We start from the raw sequence: 18,000 nt of genomic DNA, 5'->3' as shown, positions 1-18,000 counted from the left end.
TTGAAAACATCCCTTGGAAGCAAGAAATGAGGGTCAGAAGCTGAGGAGAGAGATCTGTGCTGTATTTGATGGTGAACTTTCTTGGAAAGAGTCTGTTAATTGGGATGAGAAGGGAGTCAAGATGGAAGTCCACTTAAAGAGTGACTGTGCAAGATGAACCTGCAGAAGAGACAGGAGGAAGAGAGGAAAGTGCTGTAAAAGTCAAGAGCAAAGGGAATTTTAAGAAAAAGGAAGTGGGCCAGGCGCGTTGGCTCACGTCTATAATTCTAGCACTTTGGGAGGCTGAGGCGGGTGGATCATCTGAGGTCAGGAGTTCAAGACCAGCCTAGCTGACATGGTGAAACCCAGTCTCTTCAAAAAGAATACAAAAATTAGAAGGGCATGATGGTGGGTGCCTGTAATCCCAGATACTCAGGAGGCTGAGGTGGGAGAATCACTTGAACCCCAGGAGTTGGAGGTTGCAATGAGCTGAGATCATACCACTGCACTCCAGCCTGGGTGACAGAGCAAGACTCTGTCTAAAGAAAAAATAAATAAATAAATAAATAAAGAGGAAGTGGTTGACTATATCACAGTCACTTGAGAATTTCCTGTGCCCTGAACAGGGCAGGTATACAATAAATATTTTCTGAACTGAACAGAAATGCTGCCCAGGCCAGGGAAGGTAAGAAGTATGTATAGAGAGGCTGTGGGTCCCTGTGTGACCTCAGCAAGGGCAGCCTTAGAGTGGTGGGCGAGTGGGCAGATTGGTTGAGGAGGGATTAAGTGGCAGGTGAGTATAGACAATGTAGACACTGAATAAACACCACTGAACAAGGTAAGGGGAGAGGTGGGATAGTAGCTGAATGGGGAAGCAGGGTAGGGGGCAAGTTGGAAGATGGGAGAGTGGCAAAGAAGAAGAAATGGGACCTCCTTCCATCTGTGGGACATGGGCTTTTACTACCTGAGCCACTTGTATGTAGTTTCAATGAAACAGCTCCCCAAATTCAATTAAGATACCAATTGTATTCATATCCTACCCTACTAGTCACCCAAGTGAATATCATCATCCAATAATGAAATACCTCTAAAACAACCAAAAGCTGGAGGGCTGGGAGTTAAAGGAAGGAAACATAAGATTTTTACTTTTTTTTTTTTTTTTTTTTTTTTGAGATGGTCTCACTCTGTCACCCCTGCTGGAGTGCAGTGGTGCAATCACAGCACTGCAGCCTCGACCGACCTGGGCTCAGATGATCCTCCCTCCCCAGATTCCAAAGTAGATGGGATTACATGCGCACACCACCATGCCAGGCTAATTTTTGTATTTCTTTGTAGAGACCGGGTTCTGCCATGTTGCCCGGGCTGATTTCAAACTCCTGGACTGAAATGATCCACCTGCCCCAGCCTTGCGAAGCGCTGGGATTACAGGCATGAGTCACCGGGCCTGGCCTGTTTTATTGTTTAATACTTTAACATTCAAGGCTTCCAATTGCAAGCAACAGTCCCAGCCTTTGGTAATTAAGCCAAAAAGGTAGGTAGCTCGCAGAATGATTGGGAGGGATAGAAATCCAAGCTCAAGGCTAAACTTCTAGGAACTATGCCCAAAATTATTCCATGGGACAGGTATAGTGAGTAAGTCACCTGCCTGTCCTGCCGGCACAAGAACTATGGGAATTGCCACTGTTGCCACACTGATGTGCTGTCTGCACTTGACATGTGATACATGAGCAACTACTCTTGCCTGTGAAAGCCGGAACCTCTACCTCCACCCTTGCCCACAAAACGACTTCCGTAAAACCTTAAGTTGATCAATTTTGAAATATCTTGATATGAGTTTCTTTGGTGAAACTTAGACACAAGACTTAGTCACATGCCCTACTTCAAAAGAGCCCAAGGAGCTGAAGAAATTTCCTAGAGCTGGCAAAAATGTTCAAAATGGACAGGGAGTATGGCTCATGCCTGTGATGCCAACATTTCGAGAGGATGAGGTGGGAGGATTGCTTGAGCCCAAGAGTGCGAGGCTACAGTGAGCTGTGACGGCACTGCTGCACTCAAGCCTGGGCAACAGAGTGAGCCCCTGTCTCAAAAATAATTTTTAAATGTTCAAAAGGTACTGAGTGGCCAGAAAAACAGAACAAATGACTCCTATCTTCTATTTTTTGACATCTCATCAGTAACATGCATCTTTCTTCCACAATCGGATTTAACATCTTCATCTACAACAAAATGTTCCTGCCCCATATACTGCCGCTGCCCCACTCACATAGATGCAAAGTTCCTATGTCATAAGTGACTGTGACCATTTCCTTCCTTCCTTCCTTCCTTCCTTCCTTCCTTCCTTCCTTCCTTCCTTCCTTCCTTCCTTCCCCTCTCTCTTTCTTTCTTTCCTTCTTTCTTTTTTTTTTTTTGTTTTTTTCCTTCTTTTTTTTTTTTTTTTTTTTTTGAGACAGTCTCACTCTGTTGCCCAGGCTGGAGTGCAGTGGCTTGATCTTGGCTCACTGCAACCTTCTCCTCCCCAGTTAAAGCGATTCTCCTGCCTTAGCATCCCAAGTAGCTAGGACTACAGGTGCATGCCACCACTCCCAGCTAATTTTTTTTTGTATTTTTAGTAGAGATGGGGTTTCACCATGTTGGCCAGGATGGCCCTGATCTCCTGACCTCGCGATCCACCCACCTCGGCCTCCCTAAGTGCTGGGATTACAGGCATGAGCCACCGCACCTGGCTGAGACGTGTTCTAAGACCCACAGTGGATGCCTGAACCTTGGATAGCATTGACCCAATTGCTGTCAATCAAAATGCATTTCTGTTTATGATTTCCATGCACAAATTTAATGTCTTTTTCATCTTAACTAAGCACTTACCACACATTTGGCTGTATTTTTAGAGCTTGGGGGTGCAACAAAAAAGACTGACAGAAATTTCTTTTTCCTTCTTACATTTTCACTGCTAGAGAATTTGCTCTTACCATTGATCTTAGCAACGCGAGCACAAGACTTCCTTTCCTTCCTTTCTTCCTTCCTTCCTTCCTTCCCTCCCTCCCTCCCTCCCTCTCTCTCTTTCTCTCTTTCTTTCTTTCTTTTCTTTCTTCTTTCTTTTCTTTTCCTTTCTTGTTTCCTTTCTTTCTTTCTTTCATCTTTTTTTCTGTCTTTTTCTTTATTTATTTGCTTATTTATTGAGATGGAATCTCACTCTGTCACACAGGTGGAAGTGCAGTAATGTGATATTGGCTCACTGCAACCTTCGCCTCCCAGGTTCAAGCAATTCTCATGCCTCTGCCTCCCAAGTAGCTGGGATTAGGGAGCCTGCCACCACACCCAAATAATTTTTTTTTTTTTTTTTTTTTTTTTTTTTTTTTTTGTAGCAATCGGGTTTCATCATGTTGGCCAGGCTAGTCTTGAACTCCCAACCTCAAATGATCCACCCGGTTCAGTCTCCCAAAGTGCTGGGATTACAAGTGTGAGCCACCGCGCCTGGCCTGTATATGCTGTTGTATGCTTACAAATACATGAATCTTGGAGAACATCATGGAAAGATGCTTATCATCTTGTTAACTGGTTAAGAGTGGAACTGGAGGGGGAATACTGCTTTTCCTTTATTTGTAATGTTTCATTTTCATTATGAACATGTATTATTTTAATATGTTTAAATATTAATAAAGACAGGCAAAAAAGTATGTAATTTTAATTCAAGCTGAAATCGTCAAGGCAATAATATATAATTAAATAGATGGAGCAGAGAAAGCATTTAAAATCCCTGAAGGAAAAGGAGGGGAGGCCGGGCGCCGTGGCTCACACCTATAATCCCAGCACTTTGGGACGAGAAGGGCGAATCACCAGGGGTCAGAAGTTCGACACCATCTTGGTCAACATGGTGAAACCCTGTCTCTACCGAAAATACAAAAATTAGCCAGGCATAATGGCATGGGCATGTAATCCCAGCTACTGGGAAGGCAGAGGCAGGACAATCGCTTGAACCCGGGAGGCAGAGGTTGCAGTGAGCCGAGATTGTGCCACTGCACTCCAGCCTGGGTGACACAGCAAGACTCTGTCTCAATCAATCAATAAAAGGAGGGGGGAAAACACAAGTAAAAAACAAGTGATTCAAAAGTAGCAATGTATTATAAGGCCTCAACTGGTGTAATTGGTGGGGCGTGGTGGCTCCAATGTATCATAATGCCTAAATTTGTGGGATTGATGGAGCGTGATGGCTCTGGCCTGTAATCCCAGCACTTTGAGAGGCCAAAGCGGGTGGATCACCTGAGGTCGGGAATTCGAGACCAGCCTGACCAACATTGTGAAACGCCATCTCTACTAAATATAAAAAATTTAGTCAGGTGTGGTGGCGGACACCTGTAGTCCCAGCTACTAGAGATACTGAGGCAGGAGAATCGCTTGAACCCGGGAGGCAAAGGTTGCAGTGAGCCAAGATCACCCACACTGGCAACCAACATCCCCCCTCAGGCCCTTTCAGGGTCAAGAGAGTATGTCTGGAGCAGACTAGGAAAGTCCAGCAGGTAAAGTAAGGTGCCAGGAATAAAGACACCACCTGATACATTCTCCATGTTCCCTACACCCACCCCTCTCCCCACCACGCTTCCATCCAGCTCCAACTCTGCCCTCTCCCCAAGAGCCTCAGATTGAAATGTTGCAAGGAAGACACTGATTCTCAAAGTCACAGGCTTAGGAATCTGAGCTACAAAGAAAAATGAGCCCCTGCTCCCCCAACTCACCCATACTCCCCTTGGCACTGCTGCCCTGCACCTGCCCTCTCCTCCATAATTTAAACTGTCCTCACAGAAGCTGGAGAGAAAGCTTGTCAGGAAAGAGAGGACCAGCATGTGCCAAATGCCTGGGCACATAGGAGCAGATGGCGAGATTAGTGCAGGGATGTAAGAAACAAGTGGCTCTCAGACCAAAGAATACTCTGCGGGAGATGGCACACTAGGCCTTCATAGGGGTGTGTGCTGCACAGGAACTCCCCAGTTACCAAAAGAATTGTCTGAGAAAGGCTCTGATCTGACCCAAAAGGGCCTTGGTTCCCACGACAACGCCTCAACATCTGGCAGTAACAGGCTTCTGTACCCGAACTCTCTGGGTCTGCAGGTCCCGTCTCTACCAGCCTCTCACAGCCCAGAGGCATCTCCCATTGGCGCCTGATGGGTTAGGGAGGCTTTTCTTCCAGCGGTGACAGATCCAGCCTAAGGAGCGCTCCTGGGACTTTCTTATTTGTTTCTTCCCACCCAAAGCCACAACCCACTTGCACGTCACTGTGGGGACACCTTAAAGTGACCCTCTAAATGTGAACTGCGCTGAGGGAATGGTCAGCTTTGCTCCCATTAGACAGCTTGGCCCAAAGGACCTAGCGACCTCCCAGACAAAAATTTCTTCCTAAAAGCTGCATGTGTCTGTGGTCTCTAAATGTAAAAACGAAACCCAAAAGAAAAAGCCAACTGTCCCTTGAAAAACAAAAACAAAAAACCGCCACCAACCCACCTTTCATGTGAGGAATCCTTGAGAAGGGCCTCTCCAGCAAGGACCAGGTAAGGGAATCTGTGCACTTGGCCAGACCCAGAACACCCAGTGGCAGGAATCTGCCAGCCACATTCTGACCCCATTGAATTTCCACCACCGACACACAGATCAGGACGCATCAGCCTGAGATGACACCATAAGTCTGGTTTTCACAGATTGAGTCCACACTCTCTCATTGATTCCCCACACATCCCATCACTGACACCAGATTCCCTCATCACTGACCCTACATACCCACAATCATTGGCTCCATGGACCTCATCACTGTCCCAAAGACCACCCATCCCTAATCTACAGACCCTCATCTCTCACCCCAGGGACCTCACAGATTCCCCATCTGATAGAACTTCATCTCTTACCCCCACAGACCTATTAATAAGTGGATACATTCATGGGAGACTGTGTTGACCATTTTACACACCCATTGCGCATGTGTGTGTGTGCTGATTAATGGACTCAGGTAAACTTTAGCGTTTTGGTAGGCAATATAGTTTTTCAATGCCTTTTCTCTTTCTTGTACATCTTTAAAGGCCTTACTCCAGTAAGTATGCATTGCGATTTATTAATGCTTATCCCTTATTGAATCCTTGTCATGCGTATTTGTTATTAATCATAATTCGTAATTCTTACAACTCAGAGACACCAGAGACTCACATAAGAAGAATGGCTGTGGGTTTTTATTTATTTGTTTTGGTTTCTTTAGATTATCAAAGTCATTCATTTGTATCAAGTCACTAAGTGTATACTTTGTTTTCTAAAAAAAAATTCTAACTAAAAATAATTTTTTTTAGACAAGTTATTGCTCTGTCACCCAGGCTGGAGTGCAGTGGTATAATCATGGCCACCACAGCCTCCACCTCCTGGGCTCAAGTGATTCTCCTACCTCAGCCTATGTAGTAGCTGAGACCACAGGCATGCACCAATATGTCCCCTACTTAAAAAAATTTATTTTGTAGATATGTGGGTGTGACTATGTTGCAGAGACTGGTCTTGAACTCCTGGGCTCAACTGATACTCCCACCTTGGACTCCCAAAGTGTTGAGATTACAGGTGTGAGCCATTGTACCCAGCTGATAAAAACTTAACAAGAGTAAAATACTTTGGGACCTAATGTAAAATTTCCACTGAGATGATGTGTCAGAAATTAAGGTAGAATAAAATGATCCTAGGGCATCTGAAACAATGGAAACTAATCTTGGGCCAGCCGCAGTGGCTCATGCCTGTAATCCTAGCACTTTGGGAGGCCAAGGTGGGGGACTCACTTGAGATCAGAAGTTCGAGACCAGCCTAGCCAACATGGTGAAACACTGTCTCTACTACAAATACAAAAATTATCCTGGAGGTTGCAGTGAGCCAAGATCATGTCAATGCACTCCGGTCTGGGCAACAGAAGGAGACTCGGTCTCAAAAAAGAAAAAAAGAAGAAACAAACTCTTAATTTCTTCATCAAGTGTAAAACTGTGGACTCAACTCTCGAGGAAAAATACATTAAAAGACACACAAGCACTATATACTTTTTTGAAGTTTTATTGATAAATATTAATAACATACCACAGAAGCCACCCATTTAAAGTGCAAAATTCAATAGTTTTCAGTATATTTGCACTGTTGTGCAAACATCACCACAATAAATTTTAGATCATTTTCATGACCCTGAAGTAAACCCTGTAACCCTCCATTTCCCCCAACTCCCCTAACCCTGGGCCATCACTAATCTACCTTCTGTCTCAACGTATTGTTGTATTTTGAATATTTTATTTAAATGGAATTACATAACATGGTATTTTGTGACTGGCTTCTTCCACTTAGCATAATATTTTCAAGGTTTATTTAATCCTGCATGTGCAGAGGGGGCACTTTGCATAAGGATAAACCTGGGGGGTGCTCACTGATTGATTTTGAAACTTCCCTCCAAAATTGTATTTTTTTTTTTTTTTTTTTTTTTTTGAGACAGAGTCTCACTCTGTTGCCAGGCTGGAGTGCCATGGCATGATCTCAGCTCACTGCAACCTCCACCTCCTGGGTTCAAAGGATTCTCCTGCCTCAGCCTCCCGAGTAGGTGGGATTACAATCATGTGCCACCACACCTGGCTACTTTTGTATTTTTAGTAGAAACAGGTTTTCTCCATGTTAGTCAGACTGGTCCTGACCACCACCATGCCCATCTAATTTTTTTTTGAAGATAGGGTCTCACTCTGTCACCCAGACTGGAGTGCAGTGGCATAATCTCAGCTCACTGCAGCCTCGACCTTCAGGGCTCAAATGATCCTCCCACCTCAGCCGCCCAAGTAGTGGAGTCTTATTGGACAGCACAGCTCTGGAGGGTGATTTTATGTATATCCCCACTGCTTTCTCTGCCTCGATTCCTGTCTACCCCACACCCCTGCAAAAAGTGTTTTTTGTTTTTTTGTTTGTTTGTTTTTTTGAAATGGAGTCTCGCTTTGTCACCTAGACTGCAGTGCAGTGGTGCGATCTCGGCTCAGTACAACCTCTGCCTTCCAGGTTCAAGTGATTCTCCTGCCTCAGCTTCCCAAGTAGCTGGGATTACAGATGTGCACCACCAAGTCTGGCTAATTTTTGTCTTTTTAGTAGAGATGGAGTTTTGCCATTTTGGCTAGGCTGGTCTCGAACTCCTGACCTCAAGTGATCTGCCCGCCTCAGCCTCCCAAAGAAAGGCTTACTTCCCTTTCTCCCTTTCCCCCTCCCTCCTCTTATATGTGGTGAGTCTTTTGCCCTTCCACCTTCCACTGTGCCCAACCTAGAAAGCTTATTTAATTTAATTTAATATTATTATTATTTTTCTTGAGATGGAGTCTTGCTCTGTAGCCCATAGTGGAGTACAATGGCATGTTTCAGCTCCCTACAACCTCCGCCTCCCAGGTTCAAGCAGTTCTCCCTGCCTCAGCCTCTTGAGTAGCTGGGATTACAGGTGCCCACCATCATGCCCAGCTAATTTTTGTATTTTTAGTAGAGATGGGGTTTCACCATGTTGGCCAGGCTGGTCCTGAACTCCTGACCTCAGGTGATCTCCCCACCTCGGCTTCCCAGAGTGCTGGGATTACAGCATGAGCCACCGCTCCCGGCCAGAAAGCTTATTTTGAAAGGTGTCTATACAGCCCCTTATGTTTCTGCCTGATTTTTAAAATAACATATTTAGGTCTATATATTTTAGGATATAAGATCTCACTGTATGTGTTGCTTTGCAGCATTGAAGAGTTTTGGTAATTATTTTTACTTTCTATATATTTTAGAGTTTTCATTAAACTAATACAGAATTTCATATTCAGGGCCGGGTACAGAGGCTCATGCCTGTAATCCAGCACTTTGGGAAGCCGAGATGGGCGGATCACCTGAGGTCAGGTGTTCGAGACCAGCCTGGCCAACATGGCAACACCCCGTCTCTACTAAAAATACAAAATTAGCCGGGTGTGGTGGTGCATGCCTGTAATCCCAGCTATTTGGGATGCTGAGGCAGGAGAATCACTTGAACCTGTGAGGCGGAGTTTGCGGTGAGCCAACATCACGCCATTGTACTCCAGTCTGGGCAACAATAGTGAAACTCCATCTCAAAAAAAAAAAAAACAAAAAAAACACAAAAATTAGCTGGGCGTGTTGGCGGGTGCTGATAATCCCAGCTACTTGGTAGGCTGAGGCAGGAGAATTGCTTGAACCCAGGGGGCAGAGGCTGCAGTGAGCCAAGATCTCATGACTTCACTCCAGCCTGGGCCACAGAGCAAAACTCCTTTTCAAAAAAAAAAAAAAAAAATTCAAATTCATATTCACTCATATCAAAAATGAAAATTTATTTTTGCAAATTTCTATTTGAGTGATATAATTATTTTAATTTAGGACTAGTTCATAAAAAATGAGTGTAGTGATTATGTTCTTTCCTGTGCTTGAATGGAAAATGATGAGGGATCATGATGTTAGAGTTGCAGTGAGAAGGGGTGGAAAAGAGGGATTCCAGAGTGCCAGGCACGCAGGTTTTCTGGAAGGCTTGCACGAGGACTGCTGTGGTTTGAAGGTGTTCCCCGAAGTTCATGTGCTGGAAACTCAACCCATAATGCAATAGTGCTGCCCAGTGGAACCATGAAGAGGGGATTAGGTCATAAAGGCTCTGCCCTCAGGAATGGATGAAGGCAGAGGGGGTTAGTTGTCTTGGGAGTGGGTTCCTGATAAAAGAATGAGGATGGCTTCCTTCCCTTTCTCCCTTTCCCCCTCCCTCCTCTCACATGTGGTCACTCTCTTGCCCTTCCACCTTCCACCATAGGACGGCACAGCAAGACCTTCACCAGATGCAGGCCCCTCACTTTTCCAGTGTCCAGAACCGTAAACCAAGTGAACTCTTGCTTATAAATCACCCAGTCTGTGGTATTCTGTTATAGCAACACAAACAGACTGAGACAGGGACACTCAGTGGGCTTATCTCTCTACTTGATGGAGCACTCCCTGCGTGGTATCTTGTATTTGTAGACATGATGCTGTAAATGCTCTTTGAGTGCCTTGAAGGCTTTTATGTTTGAGGAGTTTACAGAGAAGCCCCTACAGGCTTCAGGTTCCTTCCTCTGTTGTTTCTTTGCTCTTTAGTACCTCCCCAAACCTAGTATTAAAGTAGATCATAGTAAAGTCCTTGGACCAACAGTATTAGCAGTACCTGAAAAACATACTGGAAATACAGACTCACAGGCTGCACTGCAAAACACTGAACCAGAAACTCTAGGAGTGAGACCCAACAATTTGTATTTAACAAGTCCCCCAGGTGAGTCTGATGCACACAGAACTGTAAGATGCTGTATTAGATGATGTTCAGTTCATACTAACGGAATCACTAACACACACGTCTGCTCACTGCTTGGTCTTTGCACAGGCACCTGGATCCTCCTGGAATACCTTTCTTAGTGTCTTGGTGTTGGTTAACTTCTGTGGAGTTTGATACTGCTCATTTTGCTGCTTGTTCTGTTTTTCCAGAGTCCCCTTATCACTTGACCTGCTGCCACATTATGTTTGATTACAGATACCCCATCAGCCTGGGTCTCTCTTTACAGCCTTTGTACAATACGTCTACACATAGGGATTCGGATTATCTCAGGATCCCACATCCTCACTGTCCCCCATCCCCCCTACCCCGCCACCCCCAACCAGTACCTTTCTAAAGTTTTCTAGTCCTTCCTTTTCGTTTGTGCTCCTTAAAGCCCAGGCCCATGCCTGACTTTGGTTCCCACTGAGTTCTGTTACAAGGATTCCACATTTGTGGATATCAAATCTTTGGCAAGGTCATTGACCTGGGCTGGAATAAGACTCTTGGCTGATCCTCCTTCCTAAACACCCACCCAATGGGAGAGGCTGATACTCAACATGCAAACCTTGTTTTTTAATTCTCCAGGCAAAGTGATGTTGGAAGACATTGTGGTGGGGGTGGTGTGTGAAGATTTACAAATAATTTTTGAATATCTGCTTCATGATAGGTCTCAGAGGTGCCTTGTGGGTGTGGCTTTGGAGGGATGATTACGAGGAAATTGTGGATATTAGGGAAGTCAGGAAAGGAAAATATCACTCACAATTCAACAATTCAGAGAAAGCTCCTAAGGGAATTTCTGGCTGCTTGATGTCCAGAGGCCAGGTCCTCACTTTGTATCAAGGCTCAGGACTATGGATAGAGAATTTATGGGGCACCAAAAAAACTCAGTAATCAAGATAAACAAAATTTTAATGTAATATCTTTAAAAATACAAATTGATGCATAAAGAAAACACCCATGTTGAACAAAAGAGTTACAATGTTGCCTCCTCTTCAGCACCATCCCACCCTCCAGAAGTTTCCTCCAAGCGGCACCTGTAAGATAAAAAAAAAAAGACAAAATAAAAACCTATAAGAGAAAAGATAAAAATGAGATCGGCCTGGGGGCTCATGCCTGTAATCCCAGCACATTGGGAGGCCGAGGCAGGTGGATCACTTCAGGTCGAGTGTTCAAGACCAGGCTGGGCAGCATGGTAAAACACCGTTGCTACTAAAAATATATATATAAAAAATAAGCTGGGCATGGTGGCAGGCACCTGTAATCCCAGCCACTTGGGAGGCTGAGGCAGGAGAATCTCTTGAACCCAGGAGGCAGAGGTTGCAATGAGCCGAGATCACACCATTGCACTCCAGTCTGGGTGGCAGAGCGAGACTCTGTCAAAAAAAAAAAAAAAAAGATCCTCAGGAATTTCTGGCTCAAGTCTTCCATCCTCACCACCACTACCACCAGGCAGTCTTTTGCTGTTCACCCAGGTCCAGCCTCCATCCCCTAAAATGCCGGGGAAATGCTACAAGATTCTCCCCATCTCCATTCCGGGAGTTTGCTGCAAGCCAATCTTGCTCTTCCTGAAAACAGCCTTGGGGTTCCCTGTCCTGGTACACCCTCCTACTGTAGGCGACACAGGGCCAGTGTCACCTGCAAACCAGGAGTCCTGGCAAAGCATCGCCTCTCCCTGAGCTGCTTCTGTCCCAACCTGGCATCTGCTCGGGGAAGGGCACACCAGGGAGGAGACTTGCATGGTGAGCTCAGGTCACCTTCAGGGGAAGGTCAGTGCATACCGGCCAACCCGGACCACATTTTCCAGAATCCCTCAGCAGTACCGCGATGCTATTGTGGTTAGCAGACCTCATTGGCTCCCAGCGAAACTTGTCAATGTCACTTGGGCATCTTAACAGTGGGCTCCTAAACTTGGTTGTGTGTGCTGTGTAGATGTCAGAGGCACCCTGTGTGGGCAAAAGCAACTGCTTTCCCACCTCTCTAGCTCCAAAACTACAATCCCCAGAGGCCTCTGCAGTCACTTCTACTACCCATCCTACACAACTTCCCTGTGTCTGGTTAATGTCAGAAGCACTTCTGGTCTGTGGCCCCGGCTGGTTAGGCTGGTTGGCACCCAGTAAGGCCTCCCTCCAGGTCTTCCCCACACCTCTGCACCTCTTTACCTGACCGGTTTCAGGATCCGCAGGGTGCATCCATGTTCCATGGGTGCCCTATAGGCAGTCAGCATGCCCCTCTGTGTGTCCCTGTGTTTCTCACGGGGATGAAGGTTGGGAGCCATAGAGCTGTCTCAGAACTCAGGTGCTCTCCTGTGGGCACCTGCAGGCCATTTTCCTTTCACTGGAGCCCACAGGGTTAGAGACAAACCCTCACTCTGTGGCGTGGGGACAAGGGCTTCACTCCCTGGCCTGAGTTTGGAGCAAAGCTTGAGGGTGCTGGGTCAGTCTGGGCCCCCCCTGGATGGGAATTGGCTGCCCTAGTGATTTCTGTGACATCCCCGGCCCCAACTCTGGGGCTCTGGAGTGGACTGTGCTTCACCTTGTGGCTGGGGGTTTCCACCTGAGAGTTGAAAAAGAGGTGAGATTACCTGTAATTCCATCTTGGCTGTCAACAGGATGGATCCCCTTACCTTTTCTTGCCCTGGAGGCTGCCTGGTTGGTACTGGGGAAAGTTCATTCCTAGTCCTGGAAGAGCAGCTCATTCTAACCGGAGTCCTCCCTCAGCATTCCTTTCTGCTCCATCCATACTGCAGTCATTCATGAAGTTGTTAATTGTAAACACATATGGAATGGTTTAAATAGAAGTAAAGAGATGTGTGCACTTAATTGTTCAGTGATGTGGATGAAGGGCAGGGACATCAGAGATGCCTGTGACTTCAAGGGGTTGGGGAGGACTCCCAGAAGTGGGGTTGTCTCAGCTGTCCCTGACCGGTTTGATACCTTGGAGATTAGGGGGAAGGCATTCCAGTGGGAGGCGGGAAGGAAGCACAGTCTCAGAGGTTGGGCTCTTGCTACCGTGTGGAAGGATTATGGTGGTGAAGGGCCTTCTTAAGGTTGATTTTTAAATATACATAGGTGAAGATACAGACTAGCTATTCACACATAGAACAAGGAGAATCTTGATATAGGCTAACTTGAATTTTACATTTGAGAGCATTTTCAGCTTCTGGAAATTGGGACATTTCACCCAAAATTCCAGATTCCCTGCTTCTCTGAAAATAAATCTGCCCTAACTCTTCACTATTTTTTTTTTTTTTTGAGACAGATTTTCACTCTTGTTGCCCAGGCTAAGGTGCAGTGGCACGATCTCCACTCACCACAACCTCTGCCACCTGGGTTCAAGCAATTCTCCTGCCTCAGCCTCCTGAGTAGCTGGGATTTACAGGCGTGTGCCACCACGCCTGGCTAATTTTCTTGTACTTCTTTTTTAGTAGGGACGGAGTTTCACCATGTTGGTCAGGAGTTGGTCTTGAACTCCTGACCTCAGGTGATCCACCTGCCTTGGCCTCCCAACGTGCTGGGATTATAGGTGTGAGTCACCTCACTTGGCCAGTCTGCACTATTCCTTAGTGTCAGACAATTTGAGCCAAACAATGTCTTTCTCATTCAGACGTAATCTTCAGGGTTTAATATTTGTAATTTTAGTATAGACAAGGCTTCTTTTTTTTTCAGGTAAATTTTCACTCTTGTCACCCAGGCTGGAGTGCAGTGGCATGATCTCAGCTTACTGCAACCTCCACCTCCCTCCTGGGTTCAAGCAAGTCTCCTTCCTCAGCCTCCTGAGTAGCTGGGATTACAGGCCCCTGCCACCACATCCGGCTAATTTTTTGTAGTTTTAGTAGACACGGGTTTCGCCAGGTTGGGCAGACTGGTCTCATCTTGAACTCCTGACCTTCAGTGATCTGCCTACCGCAGCCTCCCAAAGTGTGGAATTACAGGCATGAACCAACGCCTGGCCTCCACTGGCTAATTCTTTGTATGTTTGAAGAGATGGGGTTTCACTATGTTGGTCTTGATCTCCTGACCTTGTGATCTGCTGGCCTCAGCCTCCCAAAGAGCTGGGATTAGAGGTGTAAGCCACTGCACCCAGCCTCAATGTAACTTTTTATCAAAGTATTTATGTAGGAAAAATTAATCAAAGGGCACAAGGATTTCAATACTTAGGTTGTTTAAGATGAAATTTGTGGCTGGAAGAGTGCCAGATACATAAAAATGTTTCACACATGAAGGAACCACAACTTAAATAAACAAATTTGAAGGAACTAAGTAACAAATGATTTTCTGTTGTTTTGTTATGTTATTTTGGAAATGTGATTAATCATTATGTCAAGGGAGTTGGGAAGAATTTCCAGATACTCTGATATGCATGACATCTTAATCATACCAAATAAAGCAAGGCTATCTTAGGAAATTAGGTATCACTGCCAAGGACCTTTACATGAAATAAATTAAAATTACTATTAAATTTGTAACAATCAGACGGACTGGCAGGCAAGTTGTCTCATTTTTTCCTCAGTATTTTTTCTTTCCTTGATTCAATAAAACAAAGTTAAATGCCAGCTATCTGCAGAACACTCACTAGACAATGTTTAATGATATGTGAAACACAGCCTGCACACTCATAGATCCTTGCCATGCTCCCGTTCCCTTCTTTTCAAAACCTGTGTTACCCTGTGGCTAGATTTCTCAATGAGATGGAAGAGAGAGAGGAATGAGAACCATCTTCTTTGAGGTCGCTCGGCACCGCTCCTGCAGGTAGACAATGACCTCTCCGGTGAGACTATTATCCTTGGCTGGGGGGTAGAGGTCTTAATCCTAGATAAGAGACCTCTTAGGGTGGAGAGGTGATTTAAATCCTTACCAGATAGACACAGCTCCCCACCTCGTCCAGACTTTCACAAACCCACACTGGAACAGCGGAAAAACGACTGACAACCGGCCACATGCCCCAGGCAGAGACACAGGGAGAGGCTGACCAGAAGGAAGGTCGACGTACAAGATACCACCCTCCAGCACACAGGGCACATGCGTCCCAACACACACACACACACGGACACAGAGCGAAAGAGAGAGAAAGGAGAGAGAGAGAAATAAGAGAGAGACATAGGCACACATACAAACGCACAAAGGCATATGGCAGTGGCACGGTAACACCCACTCCCAGGCAGCCCCTGAAGCTGCCGGGTTCTACTCTCTGCGACCATGACCCGTGGGTAAGAGAGCAGCCCACAGGCACACAAGCAAACCTCTCTTCTTTTGAAGAGACTCACTGGCACACCATCAGTCGGTGCAGGCCTGAGCCTGGGATCCCGCGCTGCTTCCCTGGCCCTCTGCCCATGGTTTCTTCCTCCTGGACGACCCTCCGTGAATCCCGGCCTCCAAGACCATCCGGTCTATGCCCCTGGTGAGAGCTGGTCTTAGCCCTGACTCTGACTAATCCCTCTAATCCCAGGTACTCGGGAGGCGGAGGGAAGAGAATCACTTGAATCCCGGCGGAAGACTTCGCAGTGAGCTGAGATCTCGCCACTGCACTCCAGACTGGGTGACAGTGAGACACTGACTACATTAAAAAAAATATGGCGGAGCGGGGCCTGCGGGGACTGAGGCGGCGGCAGGTGAAGTGAAGATTGGGAGAGAGGCCTCCTTGACCCTCCGCGAATCCTGGCCTGAGGTTGGGATCTTGCGCTGCCTCCCCGGAGATCTGCCTGAGGTTTCTTCCTCCTGAGGTTTCTTCCTGCTGGTCGGTTCTCCGTGAATCCCGGCCTCTGGAGACCATCCTGTTAACGCCCTGGCCAGGACTGCTCTCAGCCCCGACTCTGACGCACTATCACACAGGGCTTCTACTTCGCCAAGTCTCAGGGACCCATCCCCAGGAAACAGTGTCAATCGCTGTGACCAAAACGGCGGCTCAGGCCTCGGGCATGAGCACTGGCGAGGCCGACTCCCCATTTGCTCCGGAGAGTCAGGCTGGGGACCCCTTAAAAAATGGTGGCGACGCGACGGCTGCAGGGACTGGGGCAGCGGTGGCAGCAGCGGAGCAGTCCAAGGCGGCGGGTGGGAAGAGGACTAGGAGAGGGGCCTGCGCGAGAGCCAGGGTCAGACCCATAGGAGTCCTGTCGTCAGGACCTTCTTGATTGGTTTTCTGCTTTGGTTCCATGTGGAGGAAGAGCTTCGGGGTGCCCGCTGGGCTCTCTGGACACCTCTTCGAATCCAACAATGGATCCGATCGGGTGATCAGGAATTGGGTTACAATGTAGTGAGGTGGGAAGGGCCTCCCTGGGCACAGAAAGATACCAAGAGCTGCATGGCCTGCTGTTGGCTGAATAAACTGGCCCAAGAGCCCATTGCCTCCCTCCTTCCTGAGTAGGGCCGTGGTTTACCTTCATCTCCAAGGCCCGGGGACTCCGAAATCCCGACACAGCTTTCCACAACACATGCAACAAGAGACAAAGGCAAGGCCAAGATAGAGCCAATGTGACCACACATGGCATTGACTTCCCCCAAGAGCAGATGGAGTGAGTGTGTCTCTTTGAGGTCATAAGGGACGATGCTGAGACAGACAGTGAGGTGCAGGCCTGTGTCCCGGGGCCACTGGGAACACTCACACAAAGCTGAGGAAAAGCCAAGCACACCTGAAAACCAGCGAGACAGGACCTGTGCTCCAGTCGAAGACACATGCAGGGAAGCCTGCCAGAGGGGCTGGGAGTTTTTGAAAAAGTACACCCCACCGACAGCCCTCCACCAGATAGTTCCCCTGACATCACCTCCCTGGCTAACCAGCAAAACCCAATCCCTTGGGAGACATGAAATCTGTGGCAGTCAAAAGATTCAGTGCTTGAAGGCACTTTCCCCGGGAGCAAAAGAAAGGAAGGGATATCAGGAATAAGAGAAAAATAGCAGGTGGGATCCAACACGGCCTTCCCTGGCAGGCAAAGGTCAGCTACTTGAGGGGTCGCATCACACTCGCTGTAGACGGAACACGCAGCAATCATTTGAGACATGGAGATCAACGGAAGTCCCTGCTCCCATATACGTGTGAGGTGGAGAGATCCAGAGTAATCAAATCTGTCCAAACAACGAGAAATAGCACAGGAGACGAAAGAAATCAAGATCCAGACCCCTAGGAAGTATCTCCTGAGGAAATGGAAAGTGTCCCATGTTGAAGACATTCAGCCAGACCGAGAAGCGTGTAGGCCCCCGAGAGACAGGGGAGACAGAGCAAGAGGCAGGGCAGAGCAGAGGCCGGAGCCCAGGCCGGATACTGCCCGCGGCCACCGCCGCGGGCCTAAGGGGAGGGTTGCCCAACGGCTGCCTTGTCCAGAGAGGCCAGCGTTCCAGGGACCGGGAGGCCTGGCATCTCCCCTTCCCGGCTTCCTCTTCAAGCTTCTGCCTTGGTGCAACTTCATTGCTCAGAGAAGCGCCGTGAAAAGGTACAAGCCTCTCCTCTGAGGCGGGTCTGCTCCTCTCCTGCAGGGCGATGAGCTCCTCTGGGGCTTTTGTCCCTGGCTGGACTGTGGTTATCTTGATCCCAGGAGGGGGTCCGATCGGCAAGGGTAAGGAGATTTCTCCACTGCTGCTGGGGAAGACGCATCTCCTCACGCGGTCGTGGCCCTCAGGGACCCCGAGCGGAACGGCGGCGGAAACCACTGACGAGCCCGCCGCAAGACCCAGGCACAGAGGCAGAAGAAAGAGGCTCGG

At 47.4% G+C, this 18,000-nt stretch overlaps 1 long non-coding RNA gene across 3 annotated transcripts; it reads right to left on the bottom strand.

Annotated features, from left to right (window-relative positions):
• Positions 1-10,688: 10,688 nt before the first annotated feature.
• On the bottom strand, positions 10,689-17,589 carry LOC140711881 (uncharacterized). Of its 3 annotated transcripts, XR_012093212.1 has the most exons (4): positions 16,683-17,588; positions 12,088-16,578; positions 11,565-11,682; positions 10,707-11,343 (listed from the first exon to the last, which is right to left on the bottom strand). It is a non-coding gene; the product is annotated as an uncharacterized lncRNA (long non-coding RNA). The 3 variants fall into 3 exon arrangements; XR_012093211.1 differs by having other exon boundaries at positions 10,689-11,343; positions 12,088-17,589; XR_012093213.1 differs by having other exon boundaries at positions 10,689-11,343; positions 12,469-17,589.
• Between the last annotated feature and the right edge of the window lie 411 nt (positions 17,590-18,000).

The sequence above is a fragment of the Chlorocebus sabaeus genome, chromosome 6 (genome assembly GCF_047675955.1).
Source record: "Chlorocebus sabaeus isolate Y175 chromosome 6, mChlSab1.0.hap1, whole genome shotgun sequence".
Lineage (NCBI taxonomy): Eukaryota > Metazoa > Chordata > Mammalia > Primates > Cercopithecidae > Chlorocebus > Chlorocebus sabaeus.
Note: the sequence above shows the minus strand (reverse complement) of the source record. Positions and strands in the feature narration are given on the sequence as shown.